General features: G+C 35.9%; 1 long non-coding RNA gene across 1 annotated transcript in view; it reads right to left on the reverse strand.

Moving 5' to 3' along the window:
- Nucleotides 1–24,822, reverse strand: part of LOC140526303 (uncharacterized) — a 171,619-nt gene that overhangs the window by 112,958 nt on the left and 33,839 nt on the right. The window lies entirely within an intron of this gene.

Here is a 24,822-nt window from a genome sequence, read left to right on the forward strand (position 1 = left end):
GTTCAGGGTGCTGCTGACTTTTTCCTCTGAACTAAATGAATGATATGTGCTTGATTAAAGTAAGACTGTTTATCTCTTTTAAGGTTGCTTTCCTTAGAAAAGTAGATCTAAGAACCTGTATCAGACTGTCATCTGGGTATGTCAGCATGTTTGCTGTAGCACCCATCTATTGATACATTTTGCCACAGTATGGGTTGCCGTGTAGGCTACTGCTTCTTATAGCCACAGGTGAGAGTTGGGTGACCAAATGTGGATGAATAGCCATGGAAAGGGCTCTGCAAAGTCTCACAGCAGAAATGTTAGTCCTCCCTGGAAACCCCTTACATCTAGCCACGTGTTAAAAGAGAACAGAGGCTTTTAACATGCAAAATGATACACACACACACACACACACACACACACACACACACACACACATATATCTCCAGAACAAAGGAAGTTGAACTAAATGATTTTCCAGTTTCCTTCCAACCCTAAATCCTATTATTCTATTCTACCATGGAAGAAATTGGCAACATATCCCATTGGTCCCTAAGAGGATGAGATAGAGGGAAAAAAACATTGATCTGTGTATGTATAGGAAGGGTGAGAAAAGGCTTTTGTAGAGGAAATGAATATGGACAAGAAGAGCAAGAATAAAGTACTAGGGATGTCTATTTATTGGAGAGAGAGAGAGAGACAGACAGACAGACAGAGACAGAGAGACAGAGAGAGAGACAGAGAGACAGAGACAGACAGAGACAGACACAGAGAGAAGAGGGATAAGGTTATCAGTTCAAAGCCATACAGTGCATTTATAACTATCAGATCCACCTCCCCCATTTTACAGATGAAGAAACCAAGGCCCACAGAAGTTATGCAATTTGTCCAACATCATACAGGTTCTAAATGACAGAGCTGGCATTTGAACCCATAGCCACTGATTCCAAATGCAATATGACTTTCCTATCCCTTAATTTCCTTAATTTATTTCCTTAATTATCCTTAATTTCCCCTCCCTCATATATTTGCCTGGGATTAGTCCTGTCCTGGCAACTTTACTCCCTGTCACTTCCTCTAGCCATGCTTCCTTCTTAGGTGTTTCCCTATTCTTTATAGATGCATGAATACACAACAGTTATGTCAGCAAAGATTTGTTAATTAATCATGAATGGCAATTTAGAGCAGAACTTTGGAAGCTTGTAGTTTGACACAAAGAAAGTAGGGGAGGATGAGTACTCTAGGCAGGGTTTAAAATAAGCAGGAGCTATTGAATGTGGGTCAATCAAGTTTGCCTGCCTGGAGAAAGAGTACTTAAATAGGTTGTTATAAATAAAGAAAGTCAGGTGGAAGGTGGAAGTAAAAGGCAATTAGGGACCAACTCAAAGGTCATATATCTAGACCCTTGATCATGTTTGCTTAAGGATAACATGTATTAATTGTCCTGAGCAAGATTACACAGTTAATTTTTGAATACCTTTTTTAAGACCACTGATGGCTCATTAGGGTACCTCTAGTTCCACTGATCCTATTGGGGTCAGCAATACTGAGATCAATCACATGTAATTCCTAAATGATCAGCTATTTAAAATATTATCACCTAGAGAAGTCAAAGAATAGGGTTTTTCATCTGAGGTTAGATTTCAGGGGGTCCAAGAACTTGGATAGAAAAACAAATTTTTATTTCTATGTTTTCTTTTGTAACTATATATGTATGTATGTATATATGTATGTATGTATATATGTATGTATGTATGTATATACATGTATATTATTTTATGCAGTTTAAAGACATTATTCTGGAAAGAGGTCCATAGACATCATGAGACTGCTCAAGGTGTCCATGAAACAAAAAGAAAAAAAAAGATAAGAACCCCTACATTAGAAGCTTCATGCCTTGTATATTTTTTTCTAACAAAAATTTCTAAGTTCTTGATGGAAGGAAGAATTTTTTAAACCTAATTACTATAAAGTTATCTCAGACTAATGGAATTCACCATTTTTCACCCTAAATCATTACAAATGTTGTGACATGTCTAAAAATGTTTCTATCTAAAAATGTTTCTGTCTCTCCTGTTTTATCTTGCCCTTAAACTATTTTCCTCTATAATTCAACCATGCTCTTTCAAAAAGTGGATTGTCCTTTTCCTTTCTAGAGCACAATTATTATTGTTTCAACCTTGACCTTGACTTCATCAAGGAGTCAAAAGCAGATAGTCTGGACCTGATCCTTTTGGGGAAACTTTATAACAGTCATACACATAGATCAGGGAAAATTAAATTGGTTGGGGGTGGGGAGACAGAAAAACAGTTTGTCACTCACATCAACATATAATTATGTTATCTTGGTCAAATTCTTTTAGCCTCTCTCAATGATCTCTTGGGCCCCTTCCAGCTATAAATTTACAATTCTGTGATTTTTGTGAGTTTAAAATGATCTCTCAGTGTGGGGTGGTTGGAAGGAATCCTGGACAAGAAATCTAGAAATCTGGATTATAGCCCTGGCTCTGACACTAACCATGTGTATGATTTGAAGCCAGTGACTTCACTTTTGTAGTCATCAATTTTCTCATCTGAAAAAAATTAGGAGACTAGAATATGTAAATCCCTATCGACCAAGAGTATGCTGGAGCCTGATCAAATCGGCTCTGAAGAACTAGCCAATTGCTGAATTTTCTAGCATAAGCATTAATACTTTGGAAATCAAAAAATTCTATGAATTAAGGCTTAATTTTTTTAAATTAATTTATTTGGTTTCAGTTTTCAGCAATCACTTCCATAAGTCTTAAATTTTCTCCCCCTTCCTCAGCACTCCCTCCCTGAGATAGCATGCAGTCTTATATGGGTTCTACACATACATTCTTATTAAATACATTTTCACATTAGTCATGTTACATAGGAGAATTAAAATGAATAGGAGGAACCATGAGAGAAACCAAAACAAAACATAACACAAGAGAAAATAGTCTGCTTCATTCTGTGTTCTGATTCTATAGTTCTTTCTCTGGATATGGATGGTATTTTGCATCATGAGTCCTTTGAAAATGTTAACTTTTTGTTCTGTTGGCCAGTTGGACTTAAGAAAGTGATGAAGAAAATGTTAATCATGCTAATATCATAATAATAAAATTGGAAGTATGATATATGCATGTGTATGTACATAAAATGTGTACACTAGATATCATGTGCATATTTATGTGTCAATATATTTACACATGTACATGCATACATATGTGTGCATGTGTATATATATGTATATATGTGTGTATATATATATATATTCAATAGCCTCTGGCAACTTGCCCCTTGAAACAATTTTTTATTACTACATGTTATAGGTCCTCATTGGTATTTCAGAAGTTTAGGGTATAGCACAAAAATACTGAACTCTGAATCAGATGATATTGGTTGTAATCCCAGTTTTAATGGATGTTAAATTAACCAACTGCACAATGGATAGAGGGTTGGAGTCAAAAAGACCTGAGTTCAAATCCATCTTCAGATACGTAATAGCTGTATGATCCTAGGTAAATAATTTCAGTTCTCTCAGATTCAATTTCTCCATCTGTAAAATGAAGCACTATGCTAAGTTCTGAGAATACCTGCCCTCCTCTCCCCCTAAAAAGGCAGAAGATAGTTCCTGCCTCAGAGAACTCTCACAATTTAACAGGAGAGACAAAATGCAAACAAACATACAAAGACAAATAATATAAAGGATAAATAAGAAACAATTAGTAGAGGGAAGACACTAGAATTAAGAAGGGTCAAGAATATTTAAAGGAAACTAGAGAAGTCACTAGACAGAGGTAAGGGAAAGTATTTCACACATGGGAGAAAGCCATCTATCTATCTATCTATTTATTTATCTATCTATCTGTCTGTCTGTCTATCTACATCTTTATAGATGTTATATTATTATTGTCTGGGAAAATATCTTCATTTTTGTGATCTTATTTCCTCATCTATAAAATTAAGGGAATAGGTTAGATATAGAGGTTCTCAACCTAGGGTCCACAAACTTTCCAGAAATATATATTTTGATAAATAATTCAACATAGTTATGTTCTTTTTTTACTCCTAAGCATTTGATTTTATTGATTTAAAAAATATCATTCTTAGACTGGCTTCAGAGGCTTTACCAGATGGCCAAATGTGTTTAAGACACACACAAAATAATGCAAGAAATTCTGGAATAGATGGTCTCAAACTTCCTTTCCAGTTATAAAATACTTTAGTATGAAGAGGAGAATTGTGTATACGACCTTAAGATCAACATTATTTGGCTCAGTTTCTTTCTTTGGGGTTCATTTGATCTCAGGATCATGGAATTTGGACTTTAGAGATTATTTAGTCCAGTCCTCATATGGTACAAATCAACTCTAAAATGGGGATAATAATAGCACCTAATTCTCAGGATTGTTGTGAGGATCAAATCTGATAATACTTGAAAGGTGCTTATTTAGCTTACATCTTGTGTTGTCTAACCATAGAGATATATTGAATGAACATTTAAGTGACTACATAATTATAACAAATAGCATGTATGTAGTACATTAAGGCAGAGTATCAAGCTAACATGTGTGATCTCATTTAATTAAAAATAGTAGTAGCATTTAAGGTTTGAAAAGAACTTTACAAAAATTAACACTTCTGACCTCATTTGATCCTTCTAACAAACCTGTGAAGTAGGTGCTATTATCATCCTCATTTTACAGATGAGGAAATTTAGACAAAGAGAAGGTAAGTGACTTACCTAATATCACAAAACTGATGTCTGCTTGAAACTCATGTCTTTCCGATACCAAGTGCAACACTCAGCCATATAGCTATCTGTTACCTTCAGTCTACTATGTTTTGAGGATACAGTAATGGAAAGCAACAAAGTCCTTATCCTTAAGGATCATGTAGACTCAAAGGGGAACCAGGGCTGGTAACAAAGAACTATAATAAAAGTTAAACTGTGATAAGTGCAAAGAAGATTCTGAATAGAGAAGACTGAGAGTTGAATCTGCATGCTCAACTGAGGGCTCCTGAATTCCAATGTGCATGTCAGTTTAGTAGACAAAATTGCCCACGGGGGGTAACACATTGCACTTTGATTTATGCTTTGTGCTGGATGACTTATTCCTGCCACTGCAAAGTTGGTTTCCAGAAAAGTCCAACATGTTCACTATAGTGTCCTAAAGGTACTAGGCTGATTTCATACTTTCCCCTACAGAAGTATGAAACATGGTATCTCTTCAGGAATTTTTCAGACTGCTAGATTCTATCTTTTGAGATTTATATTTATTAAAAATATTTAGGAAAAAAAGGAGTTTTGAAGCCCCTATCTGAGCTTTTGCAAGCTGCTATGGCATGTTTTGTCAGTTTGCATCCATTACCATGAGTTTTGTCAGCAATATCTAAGATAAGTCAATTCAAAATCTGTTTCTCAAGTAGAGAAAAAAATACATTTTTTAATTGCTCCTTTTTCTGCTACAGGACTCAAATAAATGATAATCTCAGAAAATGCCAAAAGAGTCTAAGAACTCCTAAAGCTAGCTCTGCCACAATGATTAATAAAAAATCAAACTCTGCAAAGGAAGACTGATTCTTGGAAAGAATGGCCAAGGTTAAAAAAAATTGTAAATTCTATGGAGAATAACTGCCAGAAAACATTAATGAGATTTCCAAATGGAATTTCCAAATAACATGCAAAGAATTTCTATAATATTAAACTGAATAGACACAAGATATATATATATATATATATATATATATATATATATATATATATATATATATATATATATATGTATAAAAGGCAAATGTGTGTGTGTGTATATATGTACATTTTCCCTAATTGAACCCCTCCTTTTTCTTTCCTAAACTCGCCATCTCTGATACTCATGTGACAGATCATGGAGGAATTATTATTTGAATAATCTCATAGGAGCTATTTTCTTTTCTGGTCCTCTAAATTGATCAGATTATCTGTTCTCAAATTCATCCAGCCTTCTCCTACTTTTGTGCTTTTGCTCATCTCCTCTTTTGTCCATTCCATTGCTTGGAATTTCATCTTCTCCTATCTCCACCTGACTTTAATTCCCACAAAGGTGCCACCTCCTCTATACTTCCTCTGTGCTCCCCAGCTGAAATTTCTCCTATCTCAGAACATTCATAGCCTTTTATGTAAGTCTCTCTGCTTTGAATTCATCACTACATGTCATGGCTATTTTCATCCTGTCTTATGTCTTGTATTAGACTGTAAGCTTGCAACTTGAAAAGAAATTATATAGCTACTTCTCTTTTGCATTGATATTATTCTATTTTGCATTATAGTTATATTTTCTTCCTCTCATCCCTCTTATTAGATTGCAAGTTCCTTGAAGCAGGAACTGTGTGTTAATCTTTTTCAGCTCATGGATGGTACGTAGTAGTAGTAGTAGTAGTAGTAGTAGTAGTAGTAGTAGTAGTAGTAGTAGTAGTAGTAGTGGTGGTAGTAGTAGTAGTAGTAGTAGTAGTAGTAGTAGTAGCAGCAGTAGCAGTAGCAGTAGCAGTAGTAGTAGTAGTAGTAGCAGTAGCAGTAGCAGTAGTAGTAGTAGTAGTAGTAGTAGTAGTGGTAGTAGTAGTAGTAGCAGTAGTAGTAGTAATAGTAGTGGTAGTAGTAGTAGCAGTAGTAGTAGTAGTAATAGTAGTAGTAGTAGCAGTAGTAGTAGTAGTAATAGTAGTGGTAGTAGTAGTAGTAGCAATAGTGGTAGTAGTAATAGTAGTGGTAGTAGTAGTAGTAGTAGCAGTAGTGGTAGTAGTAATAGTAATAGTAGTAGCAGTAGTAGCAGTAGTGGTAGTAGTACTAGTAATAGTAGTAGCAGTAGTAGCAGTAGTGGTAGTAGTACTAGTAATAGTAGTAGTACTAGTAATAGTAGTAGCAGTAGTGGTAGTAGTACTAGTAATAGTAGTAGTAGTAGTAGTAGTAGTAGTAGTAGTAGTAGCAGTAGTGGTAGTAGTACTAGTAATAGTAGTAGCAGTAGTAGCAGTAGTGGTAGTAGTACTAGTAATAGTAGTAGCAGTAGTAGCAGTAGTGGTAGTAGTACTAGTAATAGTAGTACTAGTAATAGTAGTAGTAGTAGTAGTAGTGGTAGTAGTACTAGTAATAGTAGTACTAGTAATAGTAGTAGTAGTAGTAGTGGTAGTAGTACTAGTAATAGTAGTAGTAGTAGTAGTAGTGGTAGTAGTACTAGTAATAGTAGTACTAGTAATAGTAGTAGTAGTAGTAGTGGTAGTAGTACTAGTAATAGTAGTAGTAGTAGTAGTGGTAGTAGTACTAGTAATAGTAGTAATAGCAGTAGCAATTTATATAATACTTTAAAGTTTACAAAGTGTTTTAAATATATTTCACTAGATCCTCACAATAACCTTATAACGTAAATGTTATCATTTTTTCTTAATCAATAGGTAAGGAAATGGAACCTGAGAGAAGTTAAATAAATTGCATAGGACCACATAGCTAGTATGTGTCATAGGGAAGACCCAAACTCATCTTCCTGACTCAAAGGTGAACACATTAGAAAATTAATAAATATTTAATTTAATACTATGAATGTTAAATAATGTTAATATATCTGTCACATAAATTTTATAAATGTTATTCATCTCACATAGATTATGGTAATGATGGCATTTATTGTGACAGCCAGTATGTCCTAGTAGAAAGAACTTTGAACCTGGTATCAGAAGAGCTGTGATCAAATCCCGGCTTTGCCACCAATAAGCTTTGAGACCACAGGCAAACCTCATCACGTTCCTAAGTCTCATTTCCTTGTTTATAAAAGATATAAAAATATCTAGTCTATTTCACAAGGTTATTGTAAGGAAAGCACCCTGTAGATGTGAGCCATCATCCCCTTAATGCTAGTGTTCATGTTTAATTAGCACAGTGCCACATGCAAAATAAAGTACTTAAGAAAGTCTCAGGACTGGTATGGTCATCTGTGTTCTTTCTCTTAAGTATGAACTTTGTTAGGGCTTGATTGTGCTTCTGGATTACATCTAATCAGCCATCAGTACTAATTAGGGTGTGTTATAAACCTTAGAAAGAGTGAAAAGAGTTTGTCTAATGTTGTTAGCTCTGTACCTCAATCCCTACAGTAATATCCAGGAAACTGCCATTAATCTGCTATAAAGAACAAACCTTTAAGGAATATCAGTGGTCCACTTTTCTCACCATCAGACATTTTCTTGTCTCTGGTTTTTCAGAACACTGCCTCTCAGATGGAAGCTTCAGCCCTTTGCAAACGTCTGTCAGATGTACTTGGGTCATGCAGAAAAACACTCAACTTCAGTGATATTTACACCCCAGTGGCAAACTTCAAGTATGATCCAGTAGTGATGTTCCCCAAACAGGGCTGAAACTGCCTTCAGAAGCCTGCTAATGCTGCTTCATTACCAGGTCCAATGAGGGAGACAGACCAGTTATCTTTGACAGTTCAAATGGCATATTTTTTTTGTCATTGTGTTTAATTCAAAACTATACGTGGACAAAACTATCCAAACCTTTCCCAAACCCTTATTATGGGTTTATTGTGGGTTTCAGTGTTGTCGCTGGTATTTTTCCCCCTCTTTAATAGGTGAGGCAGCTGACAACTGAATTAGTACTCTCTTCTTAGTATGCCAGTGGCTCATGACAATAGCCTAAGGGGGAAGATATAGATAACTGAGGAGATTTTTCACTGTTGTGATATATTTTTTCATATGGCTAATAAGGCAATTGAAATGACATTCTGTCACAGTGGTAGAATTTAGGAAGTTTGTGATTTTCTGTGGTGCTGCCACTAGGAGGAGATACAAAGAAAAAAAGAAGGAAAGGAAGACAGAAAGAAAGAAAGAAAGAAAGAAAGAAAGAAAGAAAGAAAGAAAGAAAGAAAGAAAGAAAGAAAGAAAGAAAGAAAGAAAGAAAGAAAGAAAGAAAGAAAGAAAGAAAGAAAGAAAGAAAGAAAGAAAGAAAGAAAGAAGGAAAGAAGGAAGGAAAGAAGGAAGGAAAGAAGGAAAGGAGGAAGGAAAGGAGGAAAGAAAGAAGGAAAGAAAGAAGGAAAGGAGGAAAGGAGGAAAGAAAGAAGAAGGGAAGAAGGAAAGAAAGAAAGGAAGAAAGAAAGAAAAAAGAGGAAGAAAGAAAGAAGGAAGGAAGAAAGGAAGGAAGAAAGGAAGGAAGGAAGGAAGGAAGAAAGGAGGAAGAGAAGGAAAGAAGGAAAGGAGGGAAAAAAGAGTGAAGGAAGGGACAGGTAAAGAAAAAGAGAGCCAGAGTTGGAGGGAAGAAGGAAATGAAGAAAGAAAAAAGAGAAGCGGACAAAGGAGGATAGAGAGAGGGGGGAGGGAAGGTGAAAGGGCAAAGAAAAAAGAAGAGAGATTTAAAAATGGATGCGACATTCTGTAAACTTGAATATGTTTCAGATTTGATAAAATTAGCTCTGTGCTGCAAAAGATCATCTATGTTTAATGTATGTAAATGTGGAGGAAATGTTCAATGTACCAAATCTGCTATAGGGGAAAAAAGAGGTTAAGTTTAAACTTGCTTTTCTAAAAAAAAAAAAAAAATGTCTTGAATATGAAATCAGAGAACTAATAATTGGGTTTCTTTTTTTCTTTTTTGACTTTTTAAATTAATCAATCAATTTTAAGTTTTCAGCATTCATTTCCACAAGATTATGAGTTCCAAACTTTCTCCCCATCTTTTCCCTCCCCCCACCCAAGACCCTGTGCATTCTGATTACCCCTTTCCCCAATATGCCTTCCCTTCTATTACACCTCTCCTTTCCCTTATCCCCATCTTCTCTTTTTTCTTGTAAAGCAAGATAGATTTCTATACTCCATTGCATGTATTTCTTATTTCCCCATTGTATGCAAAAACAATTCTCAACATTTGTTCCTAAAACTCTGAGTTCCAACTTCTCTCCCTTCTTCCCTGCCCATCCCCACTGAGAAGGTAAGCCATTCAATATAGGTTATATATGTGCAGTTATGCAAGACTTTCATAATAGTCATGTTGTGACAGATTAACTATATTTTCCTCCATCCTATCCTGCCCCCCATTTATTCTATTATCTTTTAGGACTAATAATTTCTTACTAGTTCTTCTACTTGTGTTCATCCTTGGCTAAGTCCCAAACAGGATGGCGAAAAGCTTTTAGTTCACGTTATATAAAAATATGTTGAAAGAAGCAATGATATTAAGTCTGGAGACTTAATAGGTCTGATGTGGAAGGTGGAGAGAAAAGGCAGGCAGAATGAATGCCATATTCAATTATTTGAAGGGTTTTTATATGGAAGAGCAGTTAACTTGTTTAGTTTGTCCTGAGATAAAACCAGGAAGACTAACTAAAAGGCGTAAAGAGGCAAATTAAGTTTTGACATATGAGAGCAGTCCAAAAACAGAATAAGTTGCCTTGGGAGGTATTGGGTTCCCCCTTATTGAAGGTCTTCAAGCAATGATAGAGTAGGGATTCATTTTAGTTATGAGTTAGATTAGATGGCTTCCTAAGTCACTTCCAAATATCTATGATGTTGTAAATTTTCTGGACTTTAATTTTTTCATCAATGAATTAAGGACATTATATTGCTCAATATCTAAAACATCTTTCAGTTCTAAATCAGTAATCCTAGCCTATAAAGTAGACTTTATACATATACCCCCTTCTCTTTTCTGATCCTATCACCACCATGGTGTAGGTCTTCATCACTTCAAGGATAGATTATTTAATATAATAGCCTTTTGGCTTGTCTGTCTGCCACAAATCTCTCTCCACTTCAGTCCATTCTATACAGTTATTAAAATGATCTTCCCAAAGCCCAGGTATGATCATGTCACCTTGTCTACTCAGTAAACTCTAGTGGTTCCTTATCACCACCAGGATCAAATACAAAATCCTTTGTTTGGCATTGAAAGTGCTTCACAATCTTCCTGCTTCTTATATCTTACTTTCCACTCCCCCATGTTCTCTTTGATCCAATAACACTAGCCTCATAGCAGTTACTCATACACGACACTATCTCCCGACTATGGGCATTTTCACGTGCTCTCTCCCATACCTGGAATACTTTCCCCCCCTCATTTCCACTTCTTTACTTACTTCTAATTCCAGCTGAAATTACACATTCTATAGGAAATCTTTTATGGTCCCCTCATTCTTAGTGCCTTTCCTCTGAGATTATCTATAATTTATCTGGTATTAGCTCTGTGCTGCAAAAGATCAGTTATGTTTAATGTCCTTATATCTCCAACACCTATCATGATTCCTGGACATTATATATTCTTTAAAAAATTACTGATGATTACTCAAACGAATTAGCTGAAAAATTCTTCAGCATTTTCTTTGCAAGTTCAAGATCTAATGTACACTACAAAGACCTTGTCCTGGGCTTTCTCATATTCTCTCTCTACACTCTCAGTGATCTCATTCCCCCACCCCTCCCCACTGGATTCAACTATCATATCTGTGTAGATGATTTCCAGCATCTCTTGAGTTTTAGTCATTCATCTCCAACTGCCTACTAAGTATCTCTACTGGGCTACCCTATGGGCACCTTAAATCCAACATGTACACAACAGAACATTGTCTTTTTCCCTTCTAAACTTACACATCCTTCTGACTTTCCTTTTTCTGTTGAAGGTACCACCATCCTGATAGTGATCCAGGTTCACAACTTTAGATTTATCTTTGACTTTATTCTCTATTCTGTCCATATCTAATCAGTTACCATGTCTTTATGATATTATCTTCTCAACATTTCTCAAATCTGTTCCCTCCTCTTTACTCACATAGCTGACACCCTGGTTCAGTCTCTCCTCAATTCTTGTCTGCTTTGACATTTGCATTTACATGACAATAGTCTACTACTGGATCTTTTTGCATACATCTTTCCCCATTTTCATTCCATCTTCCACCAAACTTTCAAAATGATATTCCCAAAGCATAGGTCTGATTACATTGTCCCAAACTCAAGAAGCTCCAGTGGTTCACTATCATCATTAGGATTAAATATAAACTTATCATGTTCCCATGTAGAGAAATTCAATAAGTGGCCCCAGCTATCTTTCCAAGGTGACTAGATCTTGATAGTCCCATCATATATATACAACATCTACATTCCAGTCAGACTGAACTATCATTGCCCTCCCTATGGGCTTCTATAGCACCAAGCAAGTTTGGATCAACAGAAGCACAAAAATACTCAATTCCCATGTTGCAAATAGTGACTAAAAATTCTAATAATTAGTGCTAGAACTAGAGTGGAGCCACAGTCACTTTGCTCCAGGATACCAAATGCAGAAGGTGTAAAATAGACTAGGAGATTTTTCAGCAGCACAGAAATGAAATGTCACATAGGGAGGGCAGCAATAGTTCAGTCTGACTGGAATATAGATGTTGTATGTATGTGATGGTTCTGAGTGTTTTTGTGCTTCTGTTGATCCAAACTTGCTTGGTGCTACAAAAGCCCATCTTTCAACACCATATTCTCCCAATGGTTCTAAGCGATTGTGGATTATGGAGCTCTATGATCTCAAAGGAATCAAACTGCAGGCAACCCCAAACTACAATTTAATGATGTGTGGTCTAGAGCCTATTGTCTCTTATGGCTTTCATCTATGACATAAAAGAAGTCATTATGTATAGACATAATCAGAAAAGTGGTTGATCAGTCACATATTAAGAAACGTGGATTACATATGGACTGATCTAATGTTGCACTGATATTCATGAAAAAATACTAATTTAGAAACAATTTCTACTCTTTTGTTTTGGGTAGATCTTCTATAATGGATTAATAGGGGCAAGAATCCTACAGAATGAGAAGGCATGGATGCTTGGTAATCTTTACCCAATGGAAGAAGTCCACACATGGATGAGGCATTGATCTACTTCAATATTATAGTAAACCTTAATAAACACAGTTGTCAGGTATGCATAAGAAATAGGAAACCAAATGTTGTCTCCTATTCTTCGTTTAAGGAAATGTCATTCTGTGGATCACATTAGTTTTCTTTTAGATGCACAGTAAGTTTCAGTGTAACCATCTTTATGAGATATTTACACACAAAACTTCAAAACATAAGAACCTCAAAATAATAAAGAATGTAACAATCTAAAAATGAGTGAGAAGTAAGAATGCTGCAGAACATTCATGAGAGGTTGCAAAAGTTAATGTATTAGAAGGATTCATATGCATACATATCATGTGAATTAACTCCTTACAACTATTAAATAATGGTACTAAATCTCTTCTCTGAGTCTGGTTATCACTGGATGAGCCAGAAAGTGCCCCTCTTCATGCTTTCAGTTCTAACTTATATATAAACTAGCTGGAACTATGGTATAGTAAAAAAAAAAAAAAATAAAGCGTGAGGTTTGCAGATGGAGAATTTGAGTCTGGAAACCTAGAACCCAGGTTCTATTCCCTTTGTGAATTTGGGCAAGTCATTTTATCTTCCTAAGCCCTATCTGCTAAATGAAAGAATTGGATTAGGTGATCTCAAAACTTCCCTTCCACTATTACCTTATCATTATTTATCTATTTATTATTAAATTATTTGACAAATTATTAATCTACTATGTGTTAGATGCATAGCTTCCCAAAGGAGCTTACATACTAATGACAGAAAACAACACGTAGATGGAACATTTATAATATCTATACAAAAGACTTTTTAGAGGACAGTACCAGCAACTGTGAGTGCAAGGATAGGTATGGGGTCTTGTAGGAGGAAAAACTTGAGCAGAGCTTTGTTATTCTTTATGAAGCTAGGGAGTCTGTGGTGCAAGATGGAGTATGAGTATGTACTGAACATGGGGGGACAGCCTGTGTGAATGGATAGAGATGGATGGTGGAATGTTAAGTACAAGAACCATAAAACAGGCCATGTTGACTAGAACATAGAAGCATGGAGGACACCATAATTAGCCTGAAAAGGTAGATTGGATCTAGATTGTGAAGGGTTTCAAAAGGCAGAGAAATTTGCATTTTCTCCTAGAGATAAGAGGAAGTTGTTGAAGATTCTTGAGAAGGGAATTAATATGGTGAGACTTGTGCTGAAGGACTGGCAATTTGGTAACCATATTGGAGAATAGAACGGAGAGGTGAGAGACTTGAGATGTAACAGGGTCCTGGACTAAGATGGTACCAATGTGATGGGAGAGAAATTGACTGATGTGAGAAGTGTTGTGAAGTTAGAAATGACAAGATTAGAATCTTGGTAGAACTACGATTAACATTTCATACCCAACAGTCTTCCTCTTGATGTCCAATAGAGTTTGGAAGGGATATCAGAGGCCATCTATTCTATCCTCTCTTTCCTTTCCCTTATTTTACAGTTGAGGAAACTGAGACTCAGAGAGTTAAGTGATTTATCCAAGATCACTCAGGTAATATGCAACAAAGATAAGATCTGAAATCAGATCCTCTAATTTCAGAACCATGGTGTTTTCCACTGTATCATGCAGATTCCCCTATCCTAATATTAGCTCTACTTCATTTCTAATTTCATTATGAACTGAACTATTCATGAACTACTTTGTCAACCAGGGAAGTAACTGAATAAGCTGCAAATATCAACTCTACTGCTTATTTTTGTGTGATTCAGGGCAAATCAGTTCATATCTCTGGGCTTCTATTTTGGAATCTGTAAAATGAGGAGGACTGACTAGATAATTATTTTAAAATCTACAGTCCAATGATGCTGACAACATGACTTTTGGAAAGAATCATCCATTCAGTATATCGGTCAGGTACAAATCTGAATAAAAGTAAAACAGTTTGGAGTACAAACTTCTGAGTTCTAAGCACTGTTTGGAACAAAGTGGGACCGTGAGCTCACCATTACTTTTGTAATGCATTAATTGTTTTACTTTCTTCCGTGCTGTACATAACCTAGAGACATACCAAATTCCTGCCCTCAAGGACCTTGTACTCTTTCTTAAAATTTGGAAGCTACATTAGCATTTTAATGATGCAATAATTCTGTGATGCTCTGAGAATTGCATTGCTCAAATGGGTACAACAGCTACATTTTATTGTAATGTACATTCAATGACAATCTGGATTGACATTAACACAACATTTGCCAGTAGGAAGTGGCTATTAACATTGATATATGTGTACAAAAACACCATACTCATACAGAGACCATGTTTCCTTAAAGCAAACATTCCAACGACTGCACTTTTCAGACAGCACCTTGTGTCTCATATTTTTTGGAATTATCTAAGTTTTAGTGCTCAGAATTGCATTAATGTGGCAGAATACAAAGGTAATCCTTGTTTCCAAATAAGAAGAAGTTTAAATCTTGTCTAATGGATAATATCACATTTGAAAGTTCTGATTCAGCATTCTGAAAGCAAACTAACTTAATGCTTTACTCTTTGACAATAATAAGATATTTTCCTTGGAAACACACTGATATGACAAGACCTTTGATTTCACTGTGATAGGGGGCTCCCTATGAGGAATTTCCCCTACCAATACAGATAAGTATCTTCTCTGAAATTTATAAGTTTAGATAGGTGCCCAGACTATTTGAGAGGTTAAAAGACTTCACAGACATTTTTCCAAAGTCATACAGCCAATATATGGTAGAGGGAGAGTTTGGACAGATATCTTCTTGAATCTAAGGCCAGAACTCTAACCACTGTACCATTGCCTTCCTTTATAGAGGGCAGAAATAATTTCCACAGTAATCAAACAATCATTAGTCCACAGGATTGTTTTCTTCCATATACATATAGCCACAAAATCATACAAACCTCCCAATTTATAAACATTCATAATATTAAAACACAACTAACAATTATATATCTTATTGGCTAGAGAGTACTTTCTGAAACATAATTTCATGTAATGTTTACAACAACCCTGCAAGGTTCAGGTACATAGTGTTCTTTCAGTGAAAGAGGATGCTGTAGTTCAGAGAAACTATTTAACTTTCAAAAGGTCATACATTTAGTAGTTGGTAAAGTCAAGATTTGAACCCTGAATTTCTAATTCCAAGTGCAATGCTTTGACACTCCCAACCAACCACACTGGCACATTGCATGAGAAATGCAGGGAGTTGAAAAGCCTTAGCGTCATTTTGCTATAAATTTATTTTACCAAAGTAAAGAAGTAAAGTACAGCAAACTGGTGCTAAGACTTTTGGGACACTATGTATAGGAATGGGTAGGAACTATAATTTCTGTTGTATGGTAAAATCCTGAATGAAGACACTCTGCCCCTCTCCAAACAACAAGCTTGCATCTTCTCTGAAACTTATAGTCTTACATGGTTGCCTAAGGCATTCAGAAGTTAAATGACTTGCCCTGCCTGATGCAATCAGTATATGTCAAAAACAGGACTTGAACCCGTATCTTCCTGACTGAAATCAGCTCTCTGTCCTCTTCATGGCTGCCTCTGTCTCTGTCTGTCTGTCTGTCTGTCTCTCTCTCTCACACACACACACATACACACACACACACACACACGTGTGCACATACCCCCCCACACACACTCGTATTTTTTTCTTTAGAAAAATATATTATCATATACATCATGTACACAAGCATTTTAAATGGATATTTTATATGAACATTTGTTACCAATAGATTACAGAAGGAAATCAAATGAAGTAAGAAAATAAAATTAACAGTCATTCCCCATCCCATCCTCATGGGAAGTAGCACTCATACCTGATTTTCTGTCTATAGGGTGTAGCTCAGGTTACAGACAATGGCAGCAGCAGGGCAGCTCCTGTTTATTTCGAAGGGTTACCTCTGCAGCCAAATCCTCCAGCCCCCTGACACCACCTTCCATTTCAATGGACTTCTTTTTGTTTGTTGTTTCTCTGCTCATCTTTCTTATTCTTGTGAGCTTTGATGTCTCTAATCCTACTGATCCAAGCAGGTGACCAAACTTTCATCCATAATCTGTAGCATTCAAATTAAAGGAATGGTTTATAGATTCTGGGATTTTCTGCGCACCTCGGGTAAATCCCTCTCAGGCCCCTCATGAATGGATAAACCCAAGAGCAGAGTGTGAAGTTAAATTGATCCCAATCAATGTGCCATATAAAATCAGATTGTTTCCACTGCAAGTCAACAAACAAATGAACTCTTTTTCTTTCTTTCTTTCTTTCTTTCTTTCTTTCTTTCTTTCTTTCTTTCTTTCTTTCTTTCTTTCTTTCTTCCTTCCTTCCTTCCTTCCTTCCTTCCTTCCTTCCTTCCTTCCTTCCTTCCTTTCTTTCTTTCTTTCTTTCTTTCTTTCTTTCTTTCTTTCTTTCTTTCTTTCTTTCTTCCTTTCCCCTTCCCTTGCTCCCTCCTTCCTTTCCTTTCTTTCTTCCTTTTTTCTTTTTTCTCTCTCCCTTTCATCCTTACTTTTTTCTGTCTTCTTTCCTTCTTTTATCCTCCTTCCATCTTTCCTTTGTTTCTTTCCATCAATATTCCTTCTTTCCCTTTTTTATTTTTTCCCTCATTTGCTTTTTTTAACTGCTTTCTTCCTCTGTTTAATCATCCTTTCATCCTTCATACCTTTTTCCTTCTTTCTTTCCTTTTCTCATAACTTTAGGCTGAAATGCTATTTCCATCATAAAATATGACTGAAAATTAAAATATTATTATTGTTAAAGAAACATTAAGCTTTTACCATGTTCCAGACTCTGTGCTAAAATGCTAAGGATACAATGCAACACAAACGCATGGTTACTGCACTTTAGGATCTCACTTTCTAATGGGTAGACAATATGCATCAATGACTAAATTAATGAAGCATGTATTAAGCTCTTACTATGTGCACACTAGTATATAAATGACTAGGTACACATAAAGGTAAATGGAAGACCATGTCTGAAGGGATAGCACTAGCACATGGGGTTACTAGGAAATGTGTTCTTCAGTACTTGGGATTGCAGTTGTGCCTTGAAGGAAGCTGCAGAAACTGGGAAGTAAGAGTTGAGGGCGTACAGCCTAACATCCTTCATTAAGTATGATACCATCTTTACTTTTCCACAAAATCCATTTTCATATCTTTCCCTTCTATTGAACACTTCTGAAACACACATGCCCAGGTTTGTGTTACACTAAGAACAAATATGATCATTTTCACAGGAAAGTTGTATACATCTTTAAAGAAAACAGATAGGATGGAAATAAGTTCTCTTTCTCCCAGTCACATTAAACAAAAAGGTTAAGCCCCTACTGACAGGAAAGATGTATTTGCAAGTGATTAGTTATATTTCTATCATAGTGCTTGCCTGTGTTCTTCGTTTGATGTTTAAACAAAGCTCGTGAACATGCTGGGTTGTATTCTCTGATGTTGATTTATAGGTAGAACTGAATTCTAAACACTAAGTCGGTAGGCAGGCTTTAATAAAAGGCACAGACTTTCTTCCCGCTGGTTAGTGTGTGAGGGAGCTATATTGTTTTAGGGCCTCAATCTGTCAAGAGCAGGTGTATAATAGGGGAGTCCTTCAGGCACAAAGACCTCAGCTATCCACAGAGGGCTAGCTGCATTTTGCTATATCCGAGGCCAACTTGTATTCAAACACCTATAATAAGAGATGGACAGGGGTAGATTTGATTTTAAAATATTTTTACTAAATGATGATACAGACCCATAATTTGGGCTAGATAGAGCCACAAGGTGCTACAAAAAGGCATTGTGAGACTAGGACTTTCCATGGAAAGTGTTAGAAGGAATACTAGTAAATGAGATTCAAACTAGGAGAGTCTAATACACATCAGAAAGAACAGTTTAATAAGTCCTCATCCATGCTGATCTAATGGTTTGCTGGTTGACATATCTCAGTGAGTCAGTGGGTAGAAATCTAGGCATCATTGTGCCTGACCAGAGAACAAAACTAGTTGAAGATAAAGCAACAGAGATGTTGGACTAAATTAGGAGAGGCATCCACATCTGGCAAAACCCAGGGAAGCATATATTGCTATTATCATCATGTAAGTATGATAAATGGCCTTCCTTAACATTTAACTGTGGGTGCATCAGCTCACAGGAAATGGATCAGGCTGTGTATCCATGATACCCAGTAACCACATAAAGAAATAGCCAGGCATCAAGATTTTGCCATATAAGTGTCTGCCAGATATTTTCACTTTTAGTCTAAATTGTTGGCACTTAAATGCACTGATATGAATGATTTTTTTTCCTTCTCAACTCATTGTAAAATAGGGATAATAAGAGTACCCTCCTCACCAGGGTTGTTGTAAAGATCAAATTAGAAAATATACAAAAAGAGCTTTGATAACCTTAAGCACTCAGCCAGTATCAGTTATTATTTTTGAAGCCCCTCCAATATCCTAAACTCCATGAGAATCGAAGCAGTCATAAATTCTGAGAAGTTTCAGTGTTTCCACCAAACTAAATTTAGCTGGATATATGTGCGTATATACACATTTGTATACATATCATTTCTTTATATATAAACATATACATAGATATACATATACCAATATATGTGTATATACATTTATACTTACATAAACATATACTTAGTAATGACCTGTTATCCTTTCCTGTTCATCTCCATTCCCCATCCTCATCATGTCAATAGGTTACAAGAACATATATTATTTGCCTGTTGCCAATATATTGATAATTCCCACAGAAAGTTTCCCTTGAAAATGAAGATCAAAATGGAATATAAATGAGTAGCTTAAATTTCTTTTATTCTTGCTTATTGGTTAGTACCAGACCCAGGACTTCTTGATTTTTAGCCTTCAGCATGTGGCTGCAACATTATTATTTTTTTTCAGTTAGTGGCATGTCTATGAAGGGAAGACTTTCCTGACTGTCAACAAAGCAAAGTCTCTCTTCATTTCTATTTTCAAAATTTTAAGAACTGGGACTAGACAACAAATCACTGTTTTTCTGACAGCTTAATCATTGGTAATAATTTGTTCTCTTTTTTTGGTGTGTTATTATTGTTAATTTGTTAGAAGGCTGGGAGACTTCACTTCTAAAATTAAATTAATTTTCATTAATTATTAGTAAACATTTATTAAGCATTTGCAACTTGCCAATGATCACGCTATTAGGGGAGACAATATAAGCAGCATAAATATTTATAAGGACATAGAAGATATGTTCAGAGTAGGTAGAATATAGCCTTATGGGGGAGAGTAAATTTATTAAAAATAATAAAATTCTAGTAAATAGAGGAGGCAGAAAGGCGATATTTGACCTAAAAACTGAAGGAAGTCAGGGATTCTGAAGAGGCAGAAATGAGAATGGAAAGCATTTCAGGGAGGGGGACAACTGTGTAAAGGCAGATGTGAGAATCATCATGTATATGAGGACCATTAAGTAGTCTAGTAGAGCTGTAGGGAGTAGAGAAATGCATAAAAAGACAGGAAGGATAGGGGGTGACTAGATTTTAAAGAGCTTGAAGTGTCAAATGAACCACTTTATAACTGACCCTTGAAGTATTAGGGGACTACTGAAATTCATTGAGTGTATGTTGGTGGAGATAGGAGGAATCAAAGCCATACATTAAGGAAGTCACTTTTCTGACTGTATGATGGAGTGACTGAAAGGCAAAGACATTTTGGCAGATCAATTAGATGGTTACTTCAGTGGTCCAGATGAGAAAAGTGAGGGAGGGCCTAAAGTAGGAAGGTGACTCGGAGTGGAGTCTTACATGAGAAATGTTGCAGAGGTAGAAATGGCAAAATTTGGCAAAAAGTTTCGCTTCATAGAGTGAGTAACAGGCTCTTGTGCATTCAGGATACCAAGAAAAAAAGAGGATGACATATATTCTATCCCATTTCCTCTTTTTTTCTCTTCTAGATCCCCTTACTGAGAATCCAGAAGCTGTCCTAATTTGTCTTTAGACTTTAAAGTTATCGTAAAATGTATCCACATGGGCATGAATTTTCACAATCTCCTCAATGCTCAATATCTTAGATGAGCAGTTCAACGAAGTGTGTACATGTAAAACGGTCTTGAATAATAAAGTCATTTAGAAGATTCATTAATACACAAGTAGATGTTACTTTATGTATATGCACTGTTTAATGCAAACATTTCTATCTGCAATTGAACTTTGCTATACATGGATATTGCACTTCTAGTTACATGACCCACAAAACACATAGCTAACTTAACAGTGATTCATCTGACAAAGCCTCTTAGGATATGGGCAAGTATTTTGCATACTTAATATGCTGGGTTATAATGTTTTAGCCAATACAAGTCGAACCCTATAATTTTATAGCTGGAAAAACAGTTATTGTTGTTAGTCATGTTTGCCTTGTCATAACCCTGCTTGGTGTTTTCTTGGCAAAGATATTGGAGTGGTTTGCCATTTCCTTCCCCAGCTCATTTTGCAGATGATGAAACTGAAGCAGTGTTAAGTCACTTTCCTAGGGCCACATAGCTAGCAAGTCACTGAGGTCAGAACTGAATTTGGGAATATAAGTCTTCCTGACCTCAGGTCCAGAACTCTCTCCACTGTGCCACCTAAGTGACCTAAGCAAAGCTACTTAACTAGATAGTAGCCACAATGAGAGGTTTAGTTTCGAATGGACAGAATTCTGTGCATGTGGGTCAGTCTGTACAAAAGCACAGTTAAGGTAAAAAAGAAGTATGCTAATAAGGCTGGACCATAGGGTATGTGGATTGAAGTAAAGTATAAGAAGATTGGAAAAGTCAGAAGGGATGAGGTTATAAAGAGCTTTATTCACCATGCAAAGTAATTTCTAATTAAACCGAGAGGTAATTGGGAAGCAATGGAATTTGAGTAGGGGAGAAATACAGAAAAACCTAGGTTCTAGGAAAATCACTTTCATAGTGTTGTGCAAAGGATTTCTTTTATTAGATCTCTAATTTTGAAAGCTTTTCAATCCATATATTTGGTAGATTAAAAAGTTCTATATTTCCACATCTATTTAAAATATTTTTGAAGTTTTGTTTTGTTTTTTTTTTCGATGGATCAATGTCAAAACCTGGAAGTTATGGACAATATTTCTATTTATAATGATGATCCAAATTCAGTACACTATATTTGTCATCCATTAACTTATAAAGGATAATGAGTTTCCAGTGTATAATCAGTCACTTAATCATGCTTTTCTAGTATCATGTACTTTGTACTTGTACCTTGAAATAAGAGTTGGCACAGTTTCTTCTATTTAGTTTCTCATTGTATATTGATTAATAGCTATTGTTATTATTATAATTTTTATTATTAATAAAAATACATGGTATTAATATAGGCCTTAAATATGTTTTCAAAACATCTTTTTCTACATTATTTCAAATCGTGTGTGTGTATGTGAGAGAGCCTGTGTGTGATCCTAAACAGACAAATAGGATTTTTGGACTAGACCAACATTTTGTCCTCCTTGCCAAACTGACCTCCTTGCCAAATGGTCATTGGCATAAGCAAAATCTGTGTTGAAAATCTTTTAATCTGATCTCATGTGCAAGCCCTAGCCCCAATCTTTGGCTGATGATTAGTTTGTTTTGACTAAGCCATTCACCCTGGAACTTCTCTCAGCACCTGGAATTTTCTCACCCTGGAATATCTCTTTGCCTTCTTGGGCCTTTCTCCCATTGGTGAGTTCCCTTCCTAAAAATGGAGGCCCGCATTTTTGAGATGGCCTCAGACTTGCCATGTTTCATTCCATTCCTGGTTGTGCTTCTGACTCTTTGGACCTTGCCACCTCACCCCTCACAACCTTTTTCAGTTCCCTTGTATGTGTAATCTTCCCCTGGTGGAATAAATATTATCAATTAATATATACTTATTCATTATTAATTAATTAGAATTTATTAAACTCCTTGAAAGGACAGTATTTCTTTTTTGCTATTATTTAAACCCCCAGTGCTTAGCACTGTGCCTGGCACATATGGATAACTTTATAAATATTTTTTATTTAAATATCTGCCTGGTAGTTCTAACCAACATGTTATAATGAAGTTGGAATGGATAACAGAACAAGTAGACAGGGTGTAAATCTTTTTTAGTTTACTCCCCACCATTTTCATACAGCTCCCTAGAAACATTATACCATAGTGGTATTTTTATTAAGGTTGCCCAGGGGAATAGAAGTACTCATTTCTCAGAGCCACAGAAAAGTGACAATCTCAAACACTTTAGTTTATAAACAACAATGTACGTGTCTATTTTTAAAGCTTTCCTATTTAATGTTTCAATTAAGCCACTTAATTTCATAACAAAGTATGCCTTAGGGTCCTTTATTAACTAAAGTGTTCCCTACTTACTCCTAACTCCAAGATTTATTCTGGATGCCAGGTGATTTAGAAACCCCATATCTTGAATTAGTCTTCTCTCGAACATCCCTCAATCTGACATTACTAGGGTGATATTTTCCCCCACGGTAATTTGGATATGGGAGATCTAAAAGTCTGCTTGTATTAAACTAGTTAGAGGAATGGACTTCAGACTTCTAAAATTCTGCAAAGAAATCAAATCAGGAATGGGGAAAAATAATGAGAAAGTCAGGATGCCTTAGTGAGCAGCCAGAGTCGTTTTATGAGGAGGTTTCCCTCAAGCAACCAAACCGAGCCCAAACAAGCCTATTTCTCTGAAACTTTCTCTTCTCGCCATTCTGTCGCAAAATACATTGTAATAATATCATAAAACAGCTTGAGACGAAGAAGGATTCTGATTGACTGTTCAACATTCCAAAAGGGTAGATTAATATCTGTGAATCCCACAGCTGAAGCATTTTAATGCAAACTTGCAGTTTGAAGGAATTGAAACAGTCCGCCAAAATCATTTATTTATATATAGAAAATAGGGTGGGGGGAATAGACATTTCATAATAGCAATGATTCCAAGGGATGCTGTTATCATGAGATAATCACATCCCATGGGCATAGCAGCACTCGACTGTGTCCCCCTGCCTTGCATTGCTCCAGAGGACTGATTATCTCATGATAATAACCCTTATCGTGCTTTCGTGGGTAACAAAAAATATATATATATACTTTCTTCCAAGTTCTTTGGGCATCATCTAACTTTGTTTTCACCTTTGAGTTTTGGTCACATGCGACTTTACTCCTTGGAAGAAAAAAGTTATACTATTCACTTAGTGCTTTTCTCTTTCAGAAAAGTGCAAAGGGATATTGTGGCTCTATTGATCTTACCGTAAAAAAGCAGAATTTCAGACAAGCACAGGTCTCCTGAGGCCTGTGCATGGAACATCCATACCCACAGCGACATTTTCTAAGACATCTAGGCTGGCTGACCAGCTAATCCATTTTGGAGAAATATATATTGTGTAGCATAAAAAAAAAAAAAAAAGAGAGAAACAACACACACACACACACATACATATACATATTATATATATTTGCCAACCAGTCAATTTGTATTTTCTATACACACATACATATGTATATATGTATACACTATATGTACATAATATGTAATATAAAATTCATGCACACATTTGTATATACAACTACATATACTTAAGTCTATATGTCTCTCTGTATTTGTCTCTCTGTCTCTCTGTCTCTGCCTCTCTCTCACTGTCTCTGTCAGTCTCTGTCTCTCTCTCCTATATTCAGAGGCTAAGTGCTATCATGTCCAAAAACCTTAGCAACACTTTTCATTGCCAACATCAACCCTATGCTATTCAAAACATGGTATGAACCAATTTAAGACAACTTCCTCCCAAGTTGCCATCACTCTGCCCAAATGCCAGCAATTTCTTCAACAAATCGAACCCATATTGGAGCTACTATAGCTGGAGTATAATTATGTCTCTGAAGGCATAATAGGAAAGAAATGTTGAAAGGCACTAGCAGAAAAGCGTGGAGGAATAAAACATAGCAAGCAAAAGACTTGAAGTTGGAGAT

Source organism: Notamacropus eugenii, chromosome 2 (genome assembly GCF_028372415.1).
Source record: "Notamacropus eugenii isolate mMacEug1 chromosome 2, mMacEug1.pri_v2, whole genome shotgun sequence".
NCBI lineage: Eukaryota > Metazoa > Chordata > Mammalia > Diprotodontia > Macropodidae > Notamacropus > Notamacropus eugenii.